The following is a 25,251-nucleotide window of genomic DNA, read 5'->3' as shown; positions in this document are numbered from 1 at the left end:
TCTTATTCCTTTGCCACCTTTATCTGTATCTTCTCTTTGAAATTTTTTTTTTTTTTTTTTTTTTTTTTTTTCTGATGAGAGAAGAATCCCAGGATTCTGGTTTCAGCCTGGCCCAGCCCTAGCCACTGTGGCCATTTGGGGAGTGAACTAGGAGACGGAAGATCTGTCTTTTCCTCTCTGTGTAATTCTGCCTTTCAAATAAATAAATAAATCTTGAAAAAAAAAAAAAAACTCACAAAATCCTGGACCAAGCTATCAAGCAACAAATCCTCAATTAATATGAAACACTGCCAAGGAGTACATCTGAATGGAGGCAACTTAATAAGATCTTCTCAACATGTAACCAATACCTGTCCACATAAGTCTCCTTATACAGTGATTCTCTGAAGGTTTACCTTCCTCTCCTAAAAGCAGGCATTTCCCTCTTAGCAGATACAGAACTGGGAAACACAGGTTCACGTATATGCTCACAGCATGCTTCTGACAGCAGATGTGTAGGGAAAAAACCTCAAACTGTTGACCAAGGATCAACAGATGGAACTTTTAGAGCCAAACTAAGAGGGTGGTGGTGGTTTCAGACACAGAGCAAACCATTCTGCAGTGGACATTATCTGGCTGTCCTCTAACACAACAAAGTTCTGACACACCATCTACCTGAAGATACTATCACAGATCCCACAGGCTAAGAGTTCAGTCCCACAAGACTGGCCCCACTTCAGATGTCAATCGTAAGTTCCGGGTGTTTTAACCCATGCTTCTGACTGGTAAGAATGGGAATATCTTTCCTTTGACTTGCTTAATTTGCTAGGAAGGCTCACAGAATCAGGTAAACACTTGAGTTACACTGACTGGTTCATCACAAAGCCTATTACAAAGGATATATAGCCAAATGGAAGAGATGTAAGGCACGATACGGGGGCAAGAACTTTCAGGACTTCCTGTGCTTTCAGGCTTTTATGGAGGCCTCAGTACACAGGCATGACTGATTAAACCACTGGCCTGGAGGATCAACCTGACCTTTGTCCCTCCCCACTCCCAGGACTTGGCAGGGTGGGGCTAAAAGTCACAGGCTTCTAATCAGGCTTTGTCCTTTTGGAGAGGAGCCCTCACCCTGAAGTTACATAAGGGCTCTGGGCCATCAGTCAACTCATAACATACAAAAAGACACTTAGCACTCCTAAGATCCCAAATATAAGAGCACCAAATCCAAATATATATCTACTAATATCAAACCTGCAAAAATAACAATGTTTCCGCTAGTCCCCCTGTATATTCCAGAACTAGGTGGGAAGATCAGCTAGGATAGTTGAGCTGGACTATTTTCTCACAATTTCTGTGTAGCCCTGCGTTGTAACTCCACAGCCTGTCAGTCCAGTATACCTACCGTCCCAAGATGCACCTGTGTCTCATCCAGGACCAGGAAGGAGGAGACACCATGATGGCCACATGGAAGTTAAGCTCCATGAGGAGGAGCCATGAAACTCCCAGAAAGCCTTATGCTTAAACTCTACTGCATATGCATATTCATAGGGCACCACTCCCAATCTCATATAAGAGACTGAGAGAGGCCTTTCTCTTTTTTGGGCTACTATCATGCTAATGAGTCCTTCTAAGGCCCACTGGTGATGGGTATCTCTTCGTGTAGGGTGGCCTATATGCATTTGTGAATGTACACTCACTTTTTAAAATAAAGCCTGCTGTCACTTGTTTATTGCTGGGGAGGAGGGGGCTCTAAGGCTTGTGGTTATCAGAAATCAACCATTCCGGCTGGTGCCGTGGCTTAACAGGCTAATCCTCCGCCTTGCGGCGCCGGCACACCAGGTTCTAGTCCCAGTTGGGGCGCCGGATTCTATCCCGGTTGCCCCTTTTCCAGGCCAGCTCTCTGCTGTGGCCCGGGAAGGCAGTGAAGGATGGCCCAAGTCCTTGGGCCCTGCACCCACATGGGAGACCAGGAGAAGCACCTGGCTCCTGGCTTCGGATCAGCACGATGCGCCGTCTGCAGCGGCTATTGGAGGATGAACCAACGGCAAAAAGGAAGACCTTTGTCTCTCTCACTATCCACTCTGCCTGTCAAAAAAAAAAAAAAGAAAAAGAAATCAACCATTCCTTTCTTTTATAGATGGCCAACTTCACTGGAACCTTGTTTTCCTAGTTTCATTTAAAACAAGGTACTCCATCAGGCCTTGTACATTAGCACTTTAAGATGGCAACTTAGAAGCACAGCTATGACACACAGGAGGATCAGACACTCAATACAATAATGTCTAGGTCAAGTTGGAACAAAAGGAACCAAGTGTAACCGGTATGCAAGTGGAGGAAGAACAATTTCTACTACAGAATTCAGGGAAGCTTCTTGGAGACATGCACTGGCTCAGAAACAACAGGGGGAACCTCAACCGGCAGTTACAAGGGACAAGTTTTAAAAACAGAAAGTATTTTGAGAACAGTCAGAGCACCATACACATGTGAGGTGGCAAATGTTCAGAGAGGGCCAAAGGGACGGACTGTGGTACAGAGAAAGCTGAAGGCCTTGGCTAACCCTGGAGGAGTTCCAAAGGAAGAAATGTTGTAGGTAGATCTATGTGTCAGGAAAGGTAACTCTGGCAGCGCCGTTTGGTATGGGTAAGGGGGGGAAGGCAATAATGACAGAAGGCAAAAGAGGAAACCGCAGCAATGATCAAAGGAAGAACAAATGTAAAAAACATTCTGGGTGTGAAAATTTTTTAAAAATTAAAAAGTGAGAATCAGGGGAGCAAGAGGAGGTGGCATACCAAAGCCAGCACATATTTTAGAAAAATAATTATACATGAACTTTTCTTGTATTCTCCATCAAAATATACCTACATTTTTGTAATTCAGGAATGGTTTCTCATAATTCAGGAGTAGTTGGTCATAAATGTAAGAATTTTCTGGTATCTCCAAAAAGCCAAAGTTTAATAGTGCATTCACTATTTTACTCTGGATTATACTTTTGAGAAATAAAGTATCTCCAGATTTACACAGAATATCTGTCATCAGCAAGAGTTGTAGCCTCAGGCCCTCACCTTCTGCTTTGAATAATGAGGACACTGGCCTAGGCAGCCAGTGATGCTTCTTCCTGCTCAAACATTTCCACACATCACTAGGGCAACGGGACTGAAACCCAGCTCCATTCCTAATGGCTTTGATGCAGACCTGATCAAGGCCTGGTATCTCTCCCTCAGCTTACAGTTTCTATGTCTTCACTGTGGTGACTACAAGTCAACTTCTTACTAAAGATTAACTGACCAAATCAATGGAGTGGGGCAAGGGTCAGGCTGGCCATGCAGAACTCTGGCCAACAGGAACCAGAATTCAATTATCACCTCTATAGCTAACATCCTAATGCAAGACTTTCACTTGAGATGCTTTGCAGGAACTTCAAGCCCTGATCAAAGTAAAGTAATAAACAATCCACCCATAGAACCCAGGTGACCCCAGCCCATTGTGCCATCACAACCTCCTCAAAACAGCATGCTGGCCTCCTGTTACCAGCTGATCAAAAGAAGGTCAAGAGCATTGTGGACCAACCAGAGATGCCATGCACTGTTCAACCTCAGTTCTGATCTATTAAGATTTGCTTTCCTTTTGGTAGTCTAGGAATTGGGTTAACAGTCTGCACACTGAATATAAATTACTTTCTTCTACTACTATAGGCAAGCTCAGTTTTGGGGTTCTTTAGCTCTTTTTCAAAAACAATTTGCGGAAGTCTTTAACAGGGAGAGTCTGGTTACTTTTAATTTTTTTAAGGTTTATTTATTTATTTGTTTACTTATTTGAAAGGCAGAGTGACAGAGGGAGATCTTCCATCCACTAGTTCACTTCCCTAAATGGGCCCAACAGCTAGGGCTGGGTCAGGCCAAAGTCAGGAGCCAGGAGCTCCATCTGGATGTCCCATGTGACTAACAAGAACTCAAGTACTTGGGCCATGAACTGCTGCAACGCAGATGCATTTGAAGGAAGCTGTATTGGAAACAGAAGAGCTGGGGTTCAAACTGGCACTGGAATATAGGATGCTGGTGAACCAGGCAGAGGCTCAACCACTGTGCCACAATGCCGGCCTCCTCAGTCCTACTTGATGAAACAAGACAGAGCAAAAATCCTTTGTGGTCAACTCCTATGGCCCACATCTGAATGGAATATAAACACTCAATTATCTAAACAAACCACTGTAGCCAGAAAAAGACTGAAACACAAACCATTAAACAGAAGAACACAAGGGATCGGCCCTGTGGCATAGTGGGTAAAGCCGCCCCTACAGTGCCGGCATGTCACATGGGCACTGGTCTGAGACCCGGCTGCTCCTCTTTGGACCCAGCTCTCTGCTACGGTCTGGAAAAGCAGTAGAAGATGACCCAAGTCCTTGGGCCCTTGCACCTGCATGGGAGACCCGGAAGAAGCTCCTGGCTCCTGACTTCGGATCAGTTCAGCTCTGGCCGCTGTGGTCATTTGGGGAGTAAACCAGTGGAGAGAAGATTCTCTCTCTCTCTCTCTTTCTGCCTCTGCCTCTCTGTAATTCTGCCTTTCAAATAAATAAATAAATAAATCTTAAAAAAAAAAAGAGAGACACACAAAAGGAAGACAAAATGTTAGCTTTCTTGGTGTTAAACAAAAGGTGATAGGACTGATGCCATAAAGTCTAAAAACCAGAGATTAACTCATGAGGTCAATTTTGATATGTAAAAAGAGTACCTTTGGGGAGATAAAAGTGGCTAACATTTACTGAGTGCTTACTATGTGTGAGGCATGGCATCAACTGAGATGGGGAAATAATCCACAAGACCCTGAGTTGGGTAATATTCTCACTTTCCTTCCCATTTTTCAGATGAGGAAACTAAATGGAAGTAAGCTGCCAAAAATCCAAAGGCCAGTAACTGATGAGAATGTGACTCAAACCAGGAGGTCTCATTTCAGAAGTGTAATTTTTTAAGTACATGAGTACAGTAAACATGTAGATGCTGCACAAACCAAAATATACTCATAGACAGGGTACTCCAAAAAGTTCGAAAACATGGAATGAAAAGATGCTTATTTTGGTGCAAAAAATTTTGTTGAAATCCATGCATAGGAGTGGTCTTCAAAAAGTCCATGCAAAATGTGTATCATGAAAAAACTATGCATGGATTTCAAAACGCATTGTACCCAAATAAACTTATCTTTTAAATTTTTTATTTATTTATTTTCATTAGAGAGGTAGAGAAAGAGATCTTCCTGGGTCTCTCTTCAAACAACTGCAACAGCCAGGGTTCATTCAGGCCAAATCCATGAATCTAGAACTCAATCCAAGTCTGACACTTGGGTAATTAATAGACCCAAACACCTGAGCCATCATCTAATGACTCCCATGATGTGCATTAGAAAGAGGCAGGAACTTGAACCAGGCACTCACATGGCACGTGGGCATCCAAGCAATGACCTAACTGCTGTGCCAAATGCCTGCCCCGACACTTACCTTTCAATTCTATTTTCCATGAAGTTTCCGAAATACCTTCATAAAGGTATATACACACATATATTGTTACATAAACAAATGGATGGTAGATCCATGAGGAAACTATTTAATTTCTGTTGTTAGCAGCAGGGAAGCTGACTTACCAAAGAAAACATATTTCTATTAGCATAAGGGCCAAAATGCTAAATGGACCTCATGTTGCAGTTTCACAGCAATTTCCCACAATTTTTATTTGCCTTTTTGATTTTGTATTGTGCTAAAAATGGAGCCTTCAAGATTGACATTCCTTTTTACATCTCCAAAATTCAAATATCTTGGTGTTTCTGTGTTCAGATATCATATTCAAACTTAATGAACATCAAACTAAATAGCATCCCAAATTTTGAGATGTCTATTTCTAAAAGCTTCTTGGAAAACATTTTGCCACGCGACACAAAAAAGTTATTTTTAAAGATTTACTTATTTATTTGGAAGTCAGAGTTACAGTCAGAGGGAGAGACAGAAAGAGGGAGAGATCTTCCATACACTGGGTCACTTCCCAGATGGCTGCAAAGGCCAGGGCTGGGCCAGACAAAAGCCAGGAGCTTCATCCAGGTTTCCCACTTGGGTGGCCGGGGCCTAAACACTTGGGCCATCTTCCACTGCTTTTCCCAGGCCATCAGCAGGGAGCTGGATTGGAAGTAAAGTAGCCAGACATGAACCAGCTCCCATTTGGGATGCCAGCTTCTCGGGAGGTGGCTCTGCCCGCTATACCACATGCTGGCCCTAGGACACAAAATTTTTTAGAAAGCTCTGAATGTAACCTTCATCTACAAATAAATGTTTTAGCTAGGCTTAAAGCTTTCCTCCTTGGCTTTTGTGTTTCTTCAATGGAACAACACTATCATCAAAGGCTACCTATTTATTACCATCTAAATTAATGCCTGGAGATCAGCAATCCCACCTTTTTTTTTTTTCTTGCCAATGCCTTTGGGTTATGGAAATCCTGTTGGACATAACTAGCCCCACCTACTGGAATCCTCAATGATTCTAGTAGGGCAAGTCTACTTAGATTGCAGACAATATAATTATCTTCTAACAAGGCAAAGTCAATTAGTAATCTATCTTCACAAGGTATTCATTAGGGGAGAACAGACAATATAAACTAAAACAACACAGGTATCTAGTAGGAACAAAACAACACACATGCTTTGGCAACACTCTGACTTTCCAGAAAACTGTTTCAATGGAAAAGAAGAACTTCAATACAGAAAAAAAAAAAAAGTGTTATTACAATCTATCTTCAATTTTGTTTAAAGGTAAAGAGACAAAGAGAGATGTTTCATTTCCTGGTTCACTCCTCAAATGCACACAAGAGCTGGGACTACGCTGAGCCAGAGACAGGAGCCTAGAACTCAATCCACGTCTCCACCATGGGTGGTAGGGACCGAAGCATTTAGATAACCCTCGTCTGCTGTCTCCCAAGGTGTGCATTTGGAGGAAGGTAGAAGACGAAACTGAGAACCAGTTACTCTAAATGCAATGCAGGAGTCCATACTGGCAACTTAACCACTGTGCCAAATGCCTGCCCCCAAAAGTAAATGTTTAAGAACCTTCTCTCAAATTAGTCTTACACTTTGAATCCCAAACTCATGAAGCACCTGTGTAAATATTTAAACATGTGGGTCTTGGTTAACAATGGTAGAAAATGTCACCCAAAGAGTACTAGAACAACCCTGACAATCTTGTGGTTCACGTTCTCATGGAAATACTCTCAATGAAGCAAACCTAGGGATTAAACATAATAATTTTTTAAAGAAACACTTTATCTATTTCCTCCTGTTATTTAACTGGCATGACATGTAACCAATAGGTACACAAATTAAGCAGCAAATTCCTAACTCATTCAACAAGTACTTGCTAATTACACACTGCATGTCAGGCACTGTGCTAGGGGACAAGGTTACTAGGGGAAGTTAAACAGACAGGCCCTGACCTCACAGAGCTTACACAGAAGTCAAGTTTTCCAGTAGCCACATTACAAAATTAAATGGATGGCATCAATTTTAACTGTATTTTACACAATCCAATATAGAGAAAATTATCATTTGCTGTGTAATCAACATGTCAAAAATTATTGATATATCTTATTCTTTTTTGAATTTTTTTTTTTAAGATTTTTTTTAAAGATTTATTTTATTTACTTGAAAGGCAGAGTTACAGAGAGACAGAGAGATCTTCCATCCACTGGTTTACTCCCCAAATGGCTGCAATGGCCAGGGCTGGGCCAGATGGAAGCCAGGAGTCAGAAGCTTCTTCTGGGTCTCCCACGTAGGTGCAGGGGCCCAAGCATTTGGACCATCTTTCAATGCTTTCACAGGTGCATTAGCAGGGAGCTGGAGTGGAAGTGCAGCAGCCAGTGCGCATATGGGATGTGAGCATCACAGGGGGCAGCTTTATCCACTATGCCATGCCGGCCCCAGATTTATTTATTTGAAAGAGCTACAGAGAGGGAGAAACAGTGAGCGAGAGAGATCTTCCATCCACTGGTTCACTCCCAAAATGGCTGCAAGAGCCAGGACTGGGACCCACTGAAGCCACGAGTCAGGAGCGTCATCCAGATCTCCCACATGGGTGGCAGGGGCCTAAACACTTGGGCCCTCTTCCTGTCTTTCCCAGGCCATTAGCAGGGAGCTGGATCAGAAGTGGAGCAGCCGGAACATGAACTAAAGCCCATATTGGATGCTGGGGTCACAAGCAGCAGGCTTTACCCACTATGCCACAACACTGGCCCCTCTTAAATTCTTTTCTCCAACTAGGTCTTTGAAATTCAGTGTGTATTTTAGACTTAGATCATGTCAATTAGGAGTAGCCACATTTCAAATAAACAATAACCATAAGGCTAGGGCATAATAGTAGTATAGGGCAGCAAAAGCATAGATACCATAAAGAGGAAAGAAAGTATGGAAAGAGGAGTTTAGTTTCTTCTCTTGAATAATTTAAAGAATAACAAGTAATCAGTACACAAGCAAAGAGTATGTGATATAGAAATGTCTAAGCACAACTATAGGGGTCTGTGTCGTGGTGCGGCAGGTTAAGCCACTGCCTGTGATGCTGCCATTCCATATGGGCACCAGTTCGTGTCCTGGTTGCTCCACTTCTGATCCAGCTTACTACTGCTAATGAGCCTGGGAATGCAGCAGCAGATGGCCCAAGTCCTTGGGACCCTGTACCTACATGGGAGACCAGGAAGAAGTCCCTGGCTCCTGGATTTAACCTAACTCAACCCTGGCCGTTGCAGCCATTTGGAGAGTGAACCAGAAAATGGAGGATCTCTCTCTACCTCTCTTTCTCTGTCTCTTCCCATCTCTCTGTAAGTGCCTTTCAAATAAAACAAATCTTAAAAAAAAAAAAAAAAAAAAAAAAAAAAGGCATAGCCACAGAATTGGTAAGTAAGGAAATGCCCAACAATACCATTAGTAGAAAGCATACTGAGTGAGCAACAATGTGTAGGAAGCATCAAGTAGCAAACCTGAGAAACTGGCTTCAGTAAAAAATAAGACAGGCTTGGCTGACTCAGGACTCTGTCTCCCGGCCTCTGCCTCCTTCAGATTGGGTTCATTCTTAGGCTACAGGTTCCCAGCAGTTTTCGGGGTGTAATGTCACAGGCCCCAGAATTCCATCTTCCTATCTCTGATAGCTTTGCTTGGGTCATGTACCTCTCCTGATCCAATCACTATAGCCAAGGACACATGATGCTTTAATCGCATCTAAGTTACTTCTGAAACAAGGTATTCAGCCAACCTACTCTTAGGCCCAAAGAATAAGTTAGACAAAAGAAATCCCAAAAAAAGGAAATCAGAGGTTGTGGCTGAAAGTAAGGTAATGGAGGCTAAACATCAAAATAGCACATGCCATGACTTTCCCTTCTTCTCACTGTCAAGCGCACTCTAAGTGACAAACATTGGGGCGCTGGTTGTTTCTTCCTGGACCCAAGTCTTTAGGAAAGAATACACAGATTTGCCAGCTATCATTCCTGGGTAATAAGTGTCCATTCAGAGCCAGTCACACTTTTGGCTCATTTTCATTCGTATGACCTTACTGCTTTACTTCCTACGCCAACAACCTGCAAAGATCTTAAAAGTTTCCAACCATTCCCTCATAACTCTTCCTTCATCATCAGTACATGCTAGATACTACAGTAATTCATTTACAAGCATTATTTCATTTTATCTTCCCAACAAACCTTGTGAAGTACTTACCATCACTAGTTTTTACGGGTGAAAAATGAGACTCAGAGGCCGGCACCGTGGCTTAACAGGCTAATCCTCCGCCTTGCGGCGCCGGCACACCGGGTTCTAGTCCCGGTTGGGGCGCCGGATTCTATCCCGGTTGCCCCTCTTCCAGGCCAGCTCTCTGCTATGGCCCGGGAAGGCAGTGGAGGATGGCCCACGTGCTTGGCCCCTGCACCCACATGGGAGACCAGGAGAAGCACCTGGCTCCTGGCTTCGGATCAGCGCGATGCACTGGCCGCAGCGGCCATTGGAGGGTGAACCAACGGCAAAAAGGAAGACCTTTCTCTCTGTCTCTCTCTCTCACTATCCACTCTGCCTGTCCAAAAAAAAAAAAAAAAAGAAAAAGAAAAATGAGACTCAGGGGGTTTAAAACAACTAGGCTGTATGGAGACGGGGAGGGGTACTTCAAAATTTTTGTGCAAAAATGGAATTAAAAGACATTTATTTTGGTGCAAAAAATTTTTTAAATCTACAAAATGTTCTAATGATTCATGTTTTTTATGAATTTTTAAACTACTCTTTTAAGTGACAGAGATAAGATTCAAACTTCATTCTAATTCCAAAGTTCATGTTCTGTGTTACCTGAAATTGGGAAATTTGCATTGTTTCCTCCCTCTTCTCCATCATTAGAGAAAACACACCAATATGAGGGATCAGTGTAGTGGTGTGGCAGGTTAAGCCACTGCCTGCAGAACTAGCATCCCATATGGGCGCTGTTTCTAGTCCTGGCTGCTCCACTTCTCATCCAGCTCCCTGCTAATGGCCTGGAAAAGCTCCCTGCTAATGGCCTGGTCCAAGTGTTTGAGCTCCTGCCACCATCGTGGGAGACCTGGACAATGCTCCCAGCTCCTGGCTTTGGCCTGGCCCAGCCCTAGCTGTAGCACCCATTTGAAGAGTGTTCTACTGAATGGAAGACCTAACTCTGCCTTTCAAACAGATAAAATAAAAAAATTTTTTGACAGGTAGTTATAGACAGTGAAAGAGAAAGAGAGAAAGGTCTTCCTTCCATTGGTTTACTCCCTAAATGACCGCTACGGCCAGTACTGCGCCGACCTGAAGCCAGGAGCTTCTTCCTGGTCTCCCATGCAGATACAGGGGCCCAAGCATTTGGGCCACTCTCCACTGCCCTCCTGGGCCACAGCGGAGAGCTGGACTGGAAGAGGAGCAATCAGAGAACGCGGTGCCCATGTGGGATGCCGGCGCCACAAGCAGAGGATTAACCAAGTGAGCCACAGCGCTGGCCCCCAAATAAATCTTAACAAAACAAAAAAGTGCACAGGATTCCAAGAGAGCCAGAAGATTTAGAACATTCTTTTTTTTTTTTTTTTTTTTTTTTTTATTTTTGACAGGCAGAGTGGACAGTGAGAGAGAGAGAGAGACAGAGAGAAAGGTCTTCCTTTGCCGTTGGTTCACCCTCTAATGGCCGCCGCGCTGTTCCGATGGCAGGAGCCAGGTGCTTCTCCTGGTCTCCCATGGGGTGCAGAGCCCAAACACTTGGGCCATCCTCCACTGCACTCCCTGGCCACAGCAGAGAGCTGGCCTGGAAGAGGGGCAACCGGGACAGGATCGGTGCCCCGACCGGGACTAGAACCCGGTGTGCCGGCGCCGCAAGGAGAACATTCTATCTGAAGACACTGCCAAGGGATTGGTAATAGCCCCAAAGGAAGACAACTATACTGATAAGCTGGAATGATACTTCTCTGTACTGTGACTTCTCAAATAAGGCTATAATTTAGTATAATTAACTGAAGAGAAAAACTCAAAAATTCTCAGACACCCACAAATTCATATGTGAAATGCATATCACTAAAGCAAAGAAAAAATAAAGTTTATAAAACATATCACATATGAAAAGACCAGTAAGTCTCATTATCCATTCAAATCTCACAAATATGAAAATTTCCAAATATATAGCAAAGCTCCACATTTTTACAGTCTAGACCTACATCTTCCAAGTCTACTATTAACACATTACCATCCCTGCCTCATCACCTATCGACCCATCTTCCTGTTTTATCTTTTCATGCACTTCAAAGCCAACTGCTGAAGTTGGTATACTTAGCAAGCATATCATTAACTGGAGCTCCATGCTTGTTTACATTTTTCTTTGGCAATGAAGTTCAAATGCCAAATTCTGCATACATCTTAAACATACATGCACTCAGTTTTTGACTGCACACCCACATAACATAAATCACTGCCAAGATACAGAGCAGAATTTTCACCCCAGAAGGTTCCTATGCCCCTTCAGTCAATCCCTACTATTGCTGTCTCTAAAGGTAAATCCTGGTGTGGTATTTTTTTCCCCTTACAGATTTGCCTGTTCTAGAACATCATCTAAATGGGAACACAGAGCATGTACTCTTTGGAATTCATTTATGTTGTGATATATATTAGTTTCTTTCCATTGCTCAGTAGTATCCCATAATATCATGCTCCTTATTGGTAGACAACTGGGATGTTTCCAGGCTCAGGCAATTATGAATAAGAGTTTCTATGAACAGGTGTTTACATTTCTCTCAGGCAAATGACCAAGAATGGAAGGACTGAGTCACAGGATAGGTATATGCTTAGTTTTTATAAACAATTGTCAGAACTTTCCCAAAGTGGTTGTACCATTTGATGTTCCCATCAAGGATGGACAAGTTCTGGTTCTTCCATATCCTTTGCCAATATTTGATTTTGTCATTCTTCAATTTTGACCACTATGTTGCATATTATAATTAACATTTTAATGACTTCTGAGCTGAATCTATTTCTAAGATTATATGGGGGCCAGCATTGTGGCATAGCTGGTAAAGCTGCTCCTCTTCTGGCCTGGGAAAAGCAGTGGAAGATGGCCCAAGTGTCTGGGCCCCTGCCACACACCTGGGAGACCCAGAAGCAGCTCCTGGCTTCAGCCTGGCCCAGCCCTGGTTGTTGCAATGATCTGGGGGAGCAAACTGGTGGAAGGAATATCTCTGTCTCTCCTCTCTGTAACTTTTTTCAAATAAAAAATAAATCTTAAAAAAAAAAAGATTATATAGCACAGGAATAATTGAGAAATCTATAAAATACAGGGCAATATACAGGGGCCGGCACTGTGGTATAGTGGGTAAAGCCACCGCCTGCAGTGCTGGCATCCCATATGGGCGCCAGTTCAAGTCCCAGCTGCTCCACTTCCGATCCAGCTCTCTACTATGGCATGGGAAAGCACTGGAAGATGGCCCAAGTGTTTGGACCCCTGCACCCACATGGGAGACCTGGAATAAGCTCCTGGCTCCTGGCTTCGGATCTGCCCAGCTCTGGCCATTGTAGCCATCTGGAGAGTGAACTAGTGGATGGAAGACTCTTTCTGACTCTACCTCTGCCTCTCTAACTTTGCCTTTGAAATAAATAAATAAATCTTTTTAAAAAAAATGTAAACTTAGGAAAATGGTATCAAAATAGTAACTTTTCCTTTTATTAATCACTACTACTCAAAAAACAGTAATGATTTATCATAATTAAAAATCACTCACTTAACCTACAATTTAGATCCATGCTTTGAAACCTAATTCCTGTTTTCTTCACAAAAATAACGTCATCATGTTACCTAACATAATTCTGTCTTGGAATTGTAGATGATGTACTTTTTACGTATTTATTTGGAAGGCATAGAGAGAGAGAGAGAGAGAGAGAGCGAGAGAGAGAGAGCGAGCGAGCGAGCATTTCCATCTGCTGGTTCAGTCCCCAGATGGCCACAATTGCCTGAGCTGGGCCAAGCTGAAGTCAGGGGCAAAGAGCTTTATCCAAGACTCCCACATAGATAGCAGGGGCCCAAGCACTTAAACCACATTCTGCTGCTTTTTCCTGGCTATTTACAGGGAGCTGGATCAGAAGTGGAGCAACATGAACTGTTGCTTGTATGAAATGCCAATGTTGGCTTAATCTGCTATGACCCAATACTGACCCCTATGTATTTATTTTTAAGGATTTCATTCATTCATTCATCTGAAAGAGGAAAAGACAGAAAGTTCTTCCATATGCTGGTTCACTCCCCAAATGGCTGCAACAGCCCAGTCTAGGCCAGTCCCAAACCAGGAGCTAGCAATTCTATCCTGGTCTTCCAATTGGGTCATTCTCTCCTGCTTTCCTAGGCACAGTGGCAGGAAGTTGGATCAGAAGCAGAGCAGCCAGGACTTGAACTGGTGCTCTGATATGTGATGCCAGCATCAAAAGCAGTGGTTTAATCCCTTGTGCTGCAAGGCTCCAGGTGATGTTCTTTTGATAAGTTCTAGGAGAACATTAATACCACTCTGCAGCACCTTAAAATGAAAATGGAAACACCTTGGTATAATTGCATATTCTGAATTAGCAAATAAAAGTAACAAAGAGGTCCACATTCCGAATTAGCATGTAAAAGTAACAAAACTCTCCTAGCAACAAGAACAAGTCACTTAGAGTATGACCACTTTCAGTTAGGGTGTACTTATGTAATTGATGCCATCGTGGCAAGTGACAGTCCAAATTAGTAAATTTGCCATCTGCTGATGACAAAGAAATACTAACAATAGCAGCTTAGGAATCCTAGCATTGCTTGAACAGGTAAACAGCTTCACAGCCAAATTGTTCTTTTTATACACTTTTGTACGTTCATAGCACGCCAGGAGACAGCCAATGTCTACATAACTATTTTTGATTTTTCTTCCACACAAATGCGAACAGTGAAACACAAAGTTTTAATAAATGCTTCTTTTTTCTTTAAATTTATTTATTTATTTGAAAGTCAGAGTTACACAAATGCTTCTTGACTAGCCTAATGTCATTACATCTTACACTTTAATTTGGTAAAAAAAAAAAAAAAAAAAAAGACTACAATTAATGTTATCACCCCCCCCCCCCAACAAAAAGCAGGCAGCCAACTGTTATTTTAGCACACTCATTAGTATTAGTATTATTATTCTGCAAGGCTCCAATTTGGCTTTCTTTTTTTCTAAAATATTTTCGTTATTAAAAGGCGAACAAGTATGTATTTATGTAAGAAAAAAACAAAACCTTCATAGCACATATATTTTCGGCATGCAATGCTTCTTGCAAGGAGAGACATGGACAGCAGGCGAGGCCAGCAAGCACACCCCAAGGAAATGTTCCTTAATAAGCATGTGACCAGGAATCCTAAAGTAACCATGCTAGGCAAAGTGCACTGTTTTCTCCGCTTCCATCTCCCATTTCACGTTTGCGGTAATGGATTTGAGCCACAACTTCTACAAAAGGTGTGAGTAACAATGCTGAAAATGAAGGATGAGGACTCGTGTCTCTCTCACTTTAAGATAAAACTTTACCGTAGAGGCTGAGGCAACAGAGGGTATAAAATCAGAAACAAGAAGACAAAGAGGGACTAGCAGCAGTCCTTTGACCCAATAAAGATCATCATAAACTGACTCATCATGAATCTCAGAGTAGGTTACAGGATTGTCCAACAGGGGCCTGCGCTGTGGTATAGTAGGTTAAATATCCACCTGTGGTGCCAACATCCGATATGGGTGCCAGTTCGAGTCCCAGCTGCTCCACTTCTGATGCAGCTCCCTGCTGCTGGCCTGGAAAAGCAGCAGAGAATGGCCTAAGTCCTTGGACCCCTACACCCATATAGGAGATCGGGAGGAAGCTTAGTGCTCCTGGCTTCAGATCAGCTCCGCTATGGCCATTTTGGCCATCTGGGGAGTAAACCAGTGGATGGAAGACCTCTCTGTCTCTCCCTGTCTGTCTGTCTGTCTATAACTATACCTTTCAAGTAAATAAATAAATATTTAAAAAAAAAAAAAAAAGACTGTCCAACAATGATAAATGGGAGTGAAAACAAACTGTAGATAGAGGGATGCATGGTATATGTTTGGTTTTACACACTTTTTTTTAACTCTTGTCTTCAAGATTTTCTATGAACATCTATTTTAATTATTTTTAAGATATAAAAAGTGAAAAGTTCTATTAATACACAAAATAAACTGCAAGTCAAAAAAGATACAGAGATGGGGCTGGCGCTGTGGCGCAGCAAGTTAAAGCCCTGGCCTGAAGCGCCGGCATCCCATATGGGCACCGGTTCTAGTCTCGGCTGTTCCTCTTAAATCCAGCTCTCTGCTGTGGTCTGGGAAAGCAGTAGAAGATGCCTCAAGTCCTTGGGCCCCTGCACCAGCGTGGAAGACCCAGAGGAAGCTCCTGGCTCCTGGCTTCAGATTGGCACAGCTCCGGTTGTTGCGGCCATCTGGGGAGTGAACCTGTGGATGAAGACCTCTTTCTCTGTCTCTACCTCTCTCTGTAACTCTGTGTTTCAAATAAATAAAATAAATCTTAAAAAAATAAATAAATAAAAAGATAAGGAGGGGCCACCGCTGTGGTGTAGCAGGTAAAGCCACCATCTGTGCTGCCAACATCCCATATGGGCACCGGTTCAAGTCCTGGTTACTCCACTTCTGATCCAGCTTTCTGCTATGGCCTGAGAAACCAATAAAAGATGGCCCCAAGTCCTTGGGTCCCTGTATGGGGGCATGGGAGACCCAGAAGAAGTTCCTGGCTCCCGGCTTCAGATCGATGCAGTTCTGGCCGTTGTGGCCAATTGGGGAGTGAACCAGCAGATGAAGACTTCTCTCTCTCTGCCTCTCCTTTCTCTCTGCCTCTCCTCTCTCTGTGTAAAACTCTGACTTTCAAATAAATAAATAAATCTTTAAAAAAAAAAAAAAAGATAAGGAAACTCTATGACTAAACAACACAAAAGAATGCCTCAGCTAAGAAAATGTTAGTCTTTTTGTTGTACCCCTTTTTGTGTTTACTCCTAAACTGTTATTTTCTACTGAATTTAATTCCTTGTCTAAAAATGCCATATAAACTAAATACACAGAATCACACAGGTAAACATCTCTCCATAAATATCATTACAAGAAGGGTTTGAGAAACTAAAATCTGAGTCCTTGATGATAGCCCACTACAAAAGTCAAGGGACAGATTTTTCAGTTGCCAGTTCCTGCAACAACAACAACAAAATCACCCACCAACATCTTTGCCCTTCCAAACATTCCACCACTTAGGCTCCAAGATCACTAAGCAAAATCAAACATTAAGCTGAAGCAGCATGAAGACTGTAACTACTCCCTTCCTTAGGCTTAATAGAGAGATAAATGAATGGCAGGCAGGTAGGGAGAGAGACTTGGCAATCAACCAACTTTCAACCATTTCAGACTCTATGACTGAAATCATGGTTTCTATAAAACCCTTCAACTGCATCACAACAAAACAAACTCAGTGAGTTTCTTTTGTGAAATCATCTCATCCTGAGAACACAACTGCATCCTATTATGCCTGCATCCTAGCTGTAATTAGGCTGGTTGTAGTCTTTTTTCAGCAACAAGGAAGAAAACAATTATGATTCTATCTAAACATGATCAACTTTTCATAGACGCCTATTAGAGTTAAGAGTAAAGTGGTTTTTACATCAAATAGGTCTGGTCTACAACCACAGGTAACCACTTTACCTTGTCCAAATGTACATTACCTCTGAAATTGTACCAACTTTCTGAACTTCAGCCGTTAAAAGCAAAATATTCCATTTACATGATTGCTCCGACAATCAACTGCTGAATCAAACTTAAAGCCCTTAGCTGAGTGACAGCCATGGACTAGTCATGCAAATAGTATTTACTATGATTAATATTGCAGTTATAGGAGCCGGTGCTATGACATAGGAAGTTAAGCATTCACCTGCAGAACCGACATCCAGTATGGATGTTCCAGCTGCTCCACTTCTGATCCAGCTCCCTGCTGATGGCCTGGGAAAGCAGTAGAAGATGGCCCAAGTAGGTGGGCCCCTGCACCCACATGGCAGGTGTGGAAGAAGCTCCTGGCTTCTGGCTTTGGCCTGGCCCAGCTCTAGCTATCGAGGCCTTTTGGGAAGTGAACCCAGCAGATTGGGGAATGAACCTCCAGATGGAAGACCTCTCTACCTCTGCTTGTAACTTTGCCTCTCAAGTAAATAAATAAAGCTTAAAAAAAAAAAAAAAAAAAAAAAAAACTGTCACTAAAAACAAATGCTATAGAATTCTGTTCAGTTATATTTCACAATCAAAAAGGCAATATAATATCAAAAATATCAAAGCCTTCCTTTTTTTTTTTTTTTTTTTTTTTGACAGGCAGAGTGGACAGTGAGAGAGACAGAGAGAAAGATATTCCTTTTTTCCATTGGTTCACCCCACAATGGCCACTGCAGCTGGCGCACCATGCTGATCCAAAGCCAGGAGCCAGGTGCTTCTCCTGGTCTCCCATGTGGGTGCAGGGCCCAAGCACTTGGGCCATCCTCCACTGCACTCCCGTGCCACAGCAGAGAGCTGGACAGGAAGAGGAGCGACCGGGACAGAATCTGGCACGGACCGGGACTAGAACCCGGTGTGCCGGTGCCACAGACGGAGGATTAGCCTATTGAGCCGCGGCGCTGGCTCAAAGCCTTCTTATGTAGATATACATTACATTATATTCATTATTGAAAATGTTTCGCTTTTCTCCCTCCAAATCCAACACCTTACTCTAATTGTATTCAACAAAAAGACCACCTTTCCCCCCTCTCTTTTTTAGAAGAAAACAGACTCATCCAACACATCTCAAAATCAAAGATATTCTCAGAATGCCCCCTACAAACACTAATATTGGTACTACATCCAGAATTAACAAGGCAGATTTTCAATTTGCAAGCAGACATGTTAAGCAAGTAATAAACTCCTATTTTTTTATGGAGCTGCCTGCTTCCTTTCTGGGTCTCAGGATCCCTGCTCAGTTTGGGAGACATCACATGCTCTGCCTGCCAACATCACACAGACAATAATCTTTTCCAGCAAAGAAAACCTCACATGCTAATGTTTACATGTAAAGTTTGAGTAGGTTTGTTGTCCCATAACTCATGCACACATTTCAACTCTGCTGTCTTAACAGCAGATGGACTAAGGGTGGAGGAGATCAAATGTGGCAGCTAGGAGGTGGGGCTGGTAGGAGGTCTTTACGTCGCTGGGAGTGTGCCAGCAGAGGGTGGTTCTCCACAAGTAGACTGGTTATTTTGAGGACAAGTTCTGCCGAGCTGATTTCTCTCTCTCTCTGCTTCCTGAATCACATTGTGATCCTTCCTCTGCGCCCACAATGACCAGCCTCCACCGGACACCAGGCTATGGGGGTTGTTGACTTGGAGCTCTGACCTCCAAACCATAAGCTGAAATAAACCTTTTCTCTCCCAAGAAGTTCCTCCTGAGTATTTTAAAGTGACAAAAAGTGGACTAAAACAATCTCCTTTGAGACAGAAACTTACTTTATTATAATCCAGATGAGATTTAGAAATTAAAAGGTGACTAAATTAATTTCAAAAAAGACTAGTAAATGAAAATGAATTTTTGAGCTAATTTAAATCAAGTTACAGAATATGTGCTTTAAAATAGTCACAAAATACAAAACCTACCAAAAACTCCTAACAGTTTTCTGGAGGACCAGGGAAGCTAGGTAAAGGGGCAGGCTTGAGACTTATTTTTCACTATTTGTGCAGACTGACTTCTTATCGATTATACTATTGCAGGAGCAGGGGAACAAGCACAAAAAGGAAATAAAGGAAAGCAGGAAGGAAAATGCAGTCAAATGTGATTCTTAAATAAAAATTTTTTAAAAAAGCAAACAAACAACATGTCCACATCAATAACAGGAACAATTCTATGGAGTACTAAAGATGTATTAGCATGTCTAAGACAATGCTTTTGCATCTCTGTGTTTCAAAATTAAGACAAACACAAATCTAAATTCTAAGAATTTTATCTGCATACTTATTTCACACTCATAAACATGGGAGGAAGATAATTATTGCCACAATTAAGAGCCTTTTTGCCAGACATACAGTTTATACTGATGTATTCAAATGTCCAGTGTTGTAACACATTTCTTATAACCAGTTCCACACACAGCTGTAATCACACAATATACAGATTAGACATATTTGTGTTTCCTTGTATTTACTTCTATTGCTGCTTAGGGGAAATCTACTGTCACATCCTTTGTTTCTAAAAATGCACCACAACGTCAACTGATGAGTCAGGGTCACACTCCAAACTCTCCTGTACAAAGGAAAGCAGGGCACAATAGTCTTACATGACAACTGTAAAGATTGATGAAAAAGCTAAGCTACAAACCAAGAGCTCTTGATAAGGTGACATAGATGATAGGTTTTCAAGATATGAGAAAATTTAAAATAAATCTGCAAATTTCACAAGGTTTGATAAAATTATCCCCCCTCCCCAATAACTGGCAGGGTTATGTTTTTCTTCATCCAGAGCACAAGAATATTAAAGTACTGTTGAGACAGTGACAAATACAAACTCAAGTTTATACAAACTCCCTGCTCTACAACAAAGCCAAATTATCAGGGAAACTAATTTCCAGGTGCTTTGCTCTCCATTCTTTCCAACTTTTGCCACAGAGCCACAGAGTAGGAACATTCTAGGAGAGGCATGACAAGGGGACGATAACATGACATTGTTTTGGTAGTATTAGTTAAAAAGCTTTCCCGATAAAGACAACAAACTGATAGCGGAAAGGACGTCTGGGGACCAGATGTAGATTTCTGTCGCCAGCGTAGACCATGAAGATCAAACCACATCATCTTATTTTCTTCCTAATGCTTTTCATTATCCTTTTCTCTAATGTCCTCACCTCTTTATTGTCTGTAATATACAATATGTGTCCTCAGCATGTGAACTCCATCTGAACAGGATTCTCACTTATCTTGCTCATTCCTATATTCTCACCAGAGCCTGGCACATAACAGGCATTCAATACATATCCAGTGGGAAAAGGAGATAGAATCACGAACTGGGCTATCGCAGCACCTGCACAATTGCCAACTTTGTTTTCACTCGTAGGCGCTCTTCACTGATGTATTATGAATAACTGAGTGGTGGCTGCTTTCCTCCAGCATAAACGGATTCACTGCCTCAGGTGAACTGAAACTATAGAAAAAGAAAATTCAGGCACGTTTAAAAACACTAAAAGCAACCTGGGCAACTTTATAACTGGTAAACGTTTTATAAGGCCACATGATAATACAATATATGTGCCTTAAAAGTTGACTTTGATGTTTGAGAGTACACAGATTTGGCCCTCAGTAATAGCGTGTTTTTGCTATTACTGGAATAAAACATTAGAGGCAGGCTAACTTTTATAAAGAAAAGCTTTTCTAGAGCACAGCTCTGAAGCTTCAAGGGCAAGGCACCAGCATTTGCTTGGCTCCAGTGAGGGCCTCAAGACAGACAGAGGGCAAAAGCATGTATGAGAAGAAGAGATGTTATCTCCAAACAGGAAGCCTGAGAGGCTAATCCAGGATCAAACTTCAGGCTTTTTTTTTTTTTAACAGGCAGAGTGGACAGTGAGAGAGACAAAGGTCTTCCTTTGCCATTGGTTCACCCTCCAATGGCCACCGCAGCCAACGAACCACGCTGATCCGAAGCCGGGAGCCAGGTGCTTCTCCTGGTCTCCCATGCGGGTGCAGGGCCCAAGCACTTGGGCCATCCTCCACTGTACTCCCGGGCCATAGCAGAGAGCTGGCCTGGAAGAGGGGCAACCAGGATAGAATCCGGCGCCCCAACCGGGACTAGAACCTGGTGTGCCTGCACTGCAGGCGGAGGATTAGCCTATTGAGCAGCAGCGCTGGCCCAAAATTCAAGCTATTACAAGTGGCTTTCCCAATAAACTCATCCAGGAGTCCAGGGTTCCATTCTAAGAACAATGTAATTTGATCCAAGCATCTCCCATTAGGCTCTACCTCTTAAAGATCCCATCACATCTCTTAGCACCGCCACAGTAGGGGCCAACCTCCCAACACAAGAAGCCTGGGGGAAGGTTGGGAGTTCATCCAAACCATATCCACACCATTGCACCACCCTTCTGCACTCTGCAAAAATGGACTTATTAAAAAAAACTTTTTTAAAAAAATCCTTTCTGTAGGGGCTGGCATTGTGGCATAGTGGGTAAAGCCGCCACCTGCAACACCAGCATCCCATATGAGTGCAGTTCCTGTCCCGGCTGTTCCACTTCCAATGCACTCCCTACTAGCAGCAGAAGATGGCCCAAGTACTTGGGCCTCTGCCACCTATGTGGGAGACCGGGAAGAAGCTCCTGGCTCCTGGTTTAGGCCTAGCCTAAACCAGATATCCGGGGAGTAAACCAGCGGATGGAAGACATATCTCTCTCCCTGTGTGTGTGTCTCCCTCTCTCTATGTAATTCTGACTTTCAACTAAATAAATCTTTTTAAGAAAATCCTTTCTGTAAATAGCTACTATATCATTAAAAAAAAAATCCAGATTCAAAGAATAAATCCTGAAAGCTTTCTCAATGCTAATTTCTTCAAAGGCAGAAAAGTCATCTGAATATACTGACAAATGTACTCCATATATGTGGAAAAAGAACAGGTCAGAGCCCCCAGAAGAATTATGTCTATTTTTAACAAAATCTGAAATTAGTCTATTTAAGTGTCAATTAATGTATCTCATCTATAATGAAAGCACAAAGCCTAAAATTAGTGAAATTAATGGAAGTAATATATATTTCATATGCAAACTAATTACTATGGATCCTTTGGAAACCTATTAAGTGGCACTCACAGAATGATCTTAAAAGGTATGCATAGCGTCGCCAGCACTGTGGCACAGTGGGTTAAAGCCCTGGCCTGAAGTGCCGGTATCCCATATGGGCACCGGTTCTAGTCCCAGCTGCTCCTCTTCCAATCCAGCTCTCTGCTATGGCACGGGAAAGCAGTAGAAGATGGCCCAAGTGTTTGGGCCCCTGTATCCACGAGGGAGGCCCAGAAGAAGCTCCTGGCTCCTGGCTTTGGATCAGCACAGCTCCAGCAGTTGCGGCAATCTGGGGAGTGAACCAGTGGATGGAAGATCTCTCTCTGTCTCTACTTCTCTCTGTAACTCTGTTTCAATAAATAAAATAAATTCTTAAAAAAAAAAAAAAAAAAGGCACGCATAGCAACTCCTGAGCAAATGCACTATGAACAGAGGCAAAGGACATAGCCACACATACTCTTGATACTAGCTTCTCCTTACTAAGTTTATATTTTAGCTACTGCTAAAAATAAATCAAGACTATTAATTGTTTCCATACTGGTGTCACACAGCTATGAGAAACAAAAAGGACAGAGAAATTCACAGTACAATACACAATGAAGCACTATTTGAGAACTATGTAGCAGCTCTAACATTGACACCAACTCACCTGCTTTCCATTAATACCTTTTAATTTAGACTTTTGTCTCATTACCATAACAAAGCCTCAGAAACATGTTCAAAATGTTTGGACCCTTATACCATTTTAAAAATATGACCGAAAATGGATTAAAGATGTGAGCATTTGACACAGTGGTTAAGAAACTGCTTGGGAATCCAACATCCCATATCAAAGCACCTGGGTTCAAGTACTGGCTCCAATTCCAGGTTCCTGCTAATACACATCCTGGGAGCAAACAGGTGAGGTAATGGTTCAAGTAGCTGGGTTTCTGCCACCCACTTGGAGACCCAGATTGAGTTCTATGGCAAATAATTCACAATAGCCTAGAGGTTGATGCAGCCCCAGTGTCCAGCTGACAGATGAATGGATAAACAAAATATGGTATATATTACATTACAGCGCAGTATTTCCATCTTAAACAGGAAGGAAACTCCATCACTCTGTTACCCCAACCAACACAACAAGGAGAGAGAGAAAGAGATCTTCCATCAGTTGGTTCACTCCTCAAATAGCTGTAATGGCCGGGGCTGGGCCAGGTTGAAGCCAGGAGTTTCATCCGGGTCTTCCATGTGGGTACAGGAGTCCAAGCATTTGGACCATTCTCTGCTGCTTTTCCCAGGGGTATTAGCAAGGAGCTGGATGGGCAGCAGAGCAGCCGGGACTCGAACCTGCACTCACGTGGGATGCTAGTGTCACAGGAGGCAGCTTAACCTGCTGAGCCACAATGCTGGTCCCCTTTAATACCATTTTGAACACGCCACTGTCAATAAAATGTTAGATGTTTTAAGTCACTATACTTTAAGAACAATAACTAGAGGAGAAGGTGTGGTCAACAAAGGTGTGTTTGTTTTCTGAGGTTAAAGATAGCAGCATGTTTATTATAGATCAGTGTGAAAAAGTGAGTAAGAAGGAAGCAAGTAAATACTGAGAAGAGGGAGGCCTCTCCCGAAAGCAACATTAAAGGACGGTGACAGAGCGCTCCCATGGAAAAGTCAGCCATCAACAGGTCTGACACTTAGGTAGCTTGCCAGGAAGGAGAGGGACAGAAACCTGAGAGGAATCACAGCAGATCCTTTCAGTTTTCTCCATGAAGTGATCAGATTATTTACCCACTACAAAGAGGTGGGGATTTGGATAAAAGGATTTCTAAATGAGAAATGTTGGGCTCAATCCATGAGTGATGAAGAACCAAATCCTCACTGCAGCTAACAGGGCCTACCTAGTCAGCTTCTGCCAGCCTCATCCCAGGCCAGTGTCCCTGCTGTCTCCTACCCACCTCCCATTGCTGCCTTGAGGAAGGTTTCTCTGCATAACACCTACTCAGCCAACTGTCTGTCCCAGGACAACTTCCTCCGGGAAAGCCCCACTGATCCCCCATGGAAACTAGGTTATTTCCCTTCCTCATAATCCAGATAGCACCCCACGTCTATGCTGGCCAACAGTAATAACACCTGTGCTGGCCACAAATAATAACACATGTGCCACAAGTACAGTTTAAAATATTCTAAAAGCCACATTAAAAATAAAAAAACAGGTGAATGATTTCCAATATTTAATCAAATGTCCCCAAAATATTATTATTTCAAGATATAATCAATGTAAAAATCACTAATGAGGTATTTTATGGTTCTCTGGATACCAAGTCTTCAAAATCAGGCCACATTTCAAAAGTTTAGTAGCCACATGTGGCAAGTGACTAAAATATTGGACAGTATAGTCCTATACTATTTCTTCAAAGAACTTATTACGGTTTGTGACTATGTAAGGTCTCTATTATTATTAGAGAATATTATTTATCATATCCTCTAAATTATAAACTCTATGAGGTTACCACAGAATTCTTAGCTCACTGTCAGAGCACTTGGTTGGTGCCAAATAAACATTTACAAAACTGAGGCAGGTACCTGGCACAACAGTCAAGCCAACTCTGAGAAGCCTGAACCCCAGGTCAAAGTACTCAGGTTTGAGTCCCAGTTAGGTTCTCCATTCCAGCTCCCTATTAATGCACCCCCTAAGAGACAGCAGATGATGGCTCCAGTGCTTGAGTCCCAAACTAAGTTCCGGGGTTCAGCATGGCCCAACCTAGGCAACTGCAGACATCGGGGGGAGTGAGCCAGGGAATGGGAGATCTCGCTCTTTCAATTAAATAAATAATTTTTTTAAAATATTTACAAAATTGACTGAGGGGAACAGGCAGAGGTGTATAAGACAATTCCCTAGACTGAGGGCTAGCCAACTAATGTTGT

The 25,251-nt window shown here is 42.5% G+C and overlaps 1 protein-coding gene across 4 annotated transcripts in view; it reads right to left on the bottom strand.

Annotated features, from left to right (window-relative positions):
- The window catches only part of LNX2 (ligand of numb-protein X 2), a 96,428-nt gene that overhangs the window by 64,523 nt on the left and 6,654 nt on the right, over positions 1–25,251 (bottom strand). For 2 of the 4 annotated variants that reach the window (XM_062194439.1, XM_062194440.1), the window contains exon 1: positions 20,428–20,723. The exons of the other annotated variants lie outside the window; for them this stretch is intronic. The gene's annotated coding sequence lies outside the window, so the exon portion shown is untranslated. Of the gene's footprint in view, positions 1–20,427; positions 20,724–25,251 lie in introns of those variants that run through there. 4 annotated transcript variants of the gene reach the window in all.

Source organism: Lepus europaeus, chromosome 6 (genome assembly GCF_033115175.1).
Source record: "Lepus europaeus isolate LE1 chromosome 6, mLepTim1.pri, whole genome shotgun sequence".
Classification (NCBI taxonomy): Eukaryota; Metazoa; Chordata; class Mammalia; order Lagomorpha; family Leporidae; genus Lepus; species Lepus europaeus.
The sequence above is the reverse complement of the archived record's forward strand: the minus strand, read 5'-3'. Positions and strand labels throughout refer to the sequence as shown.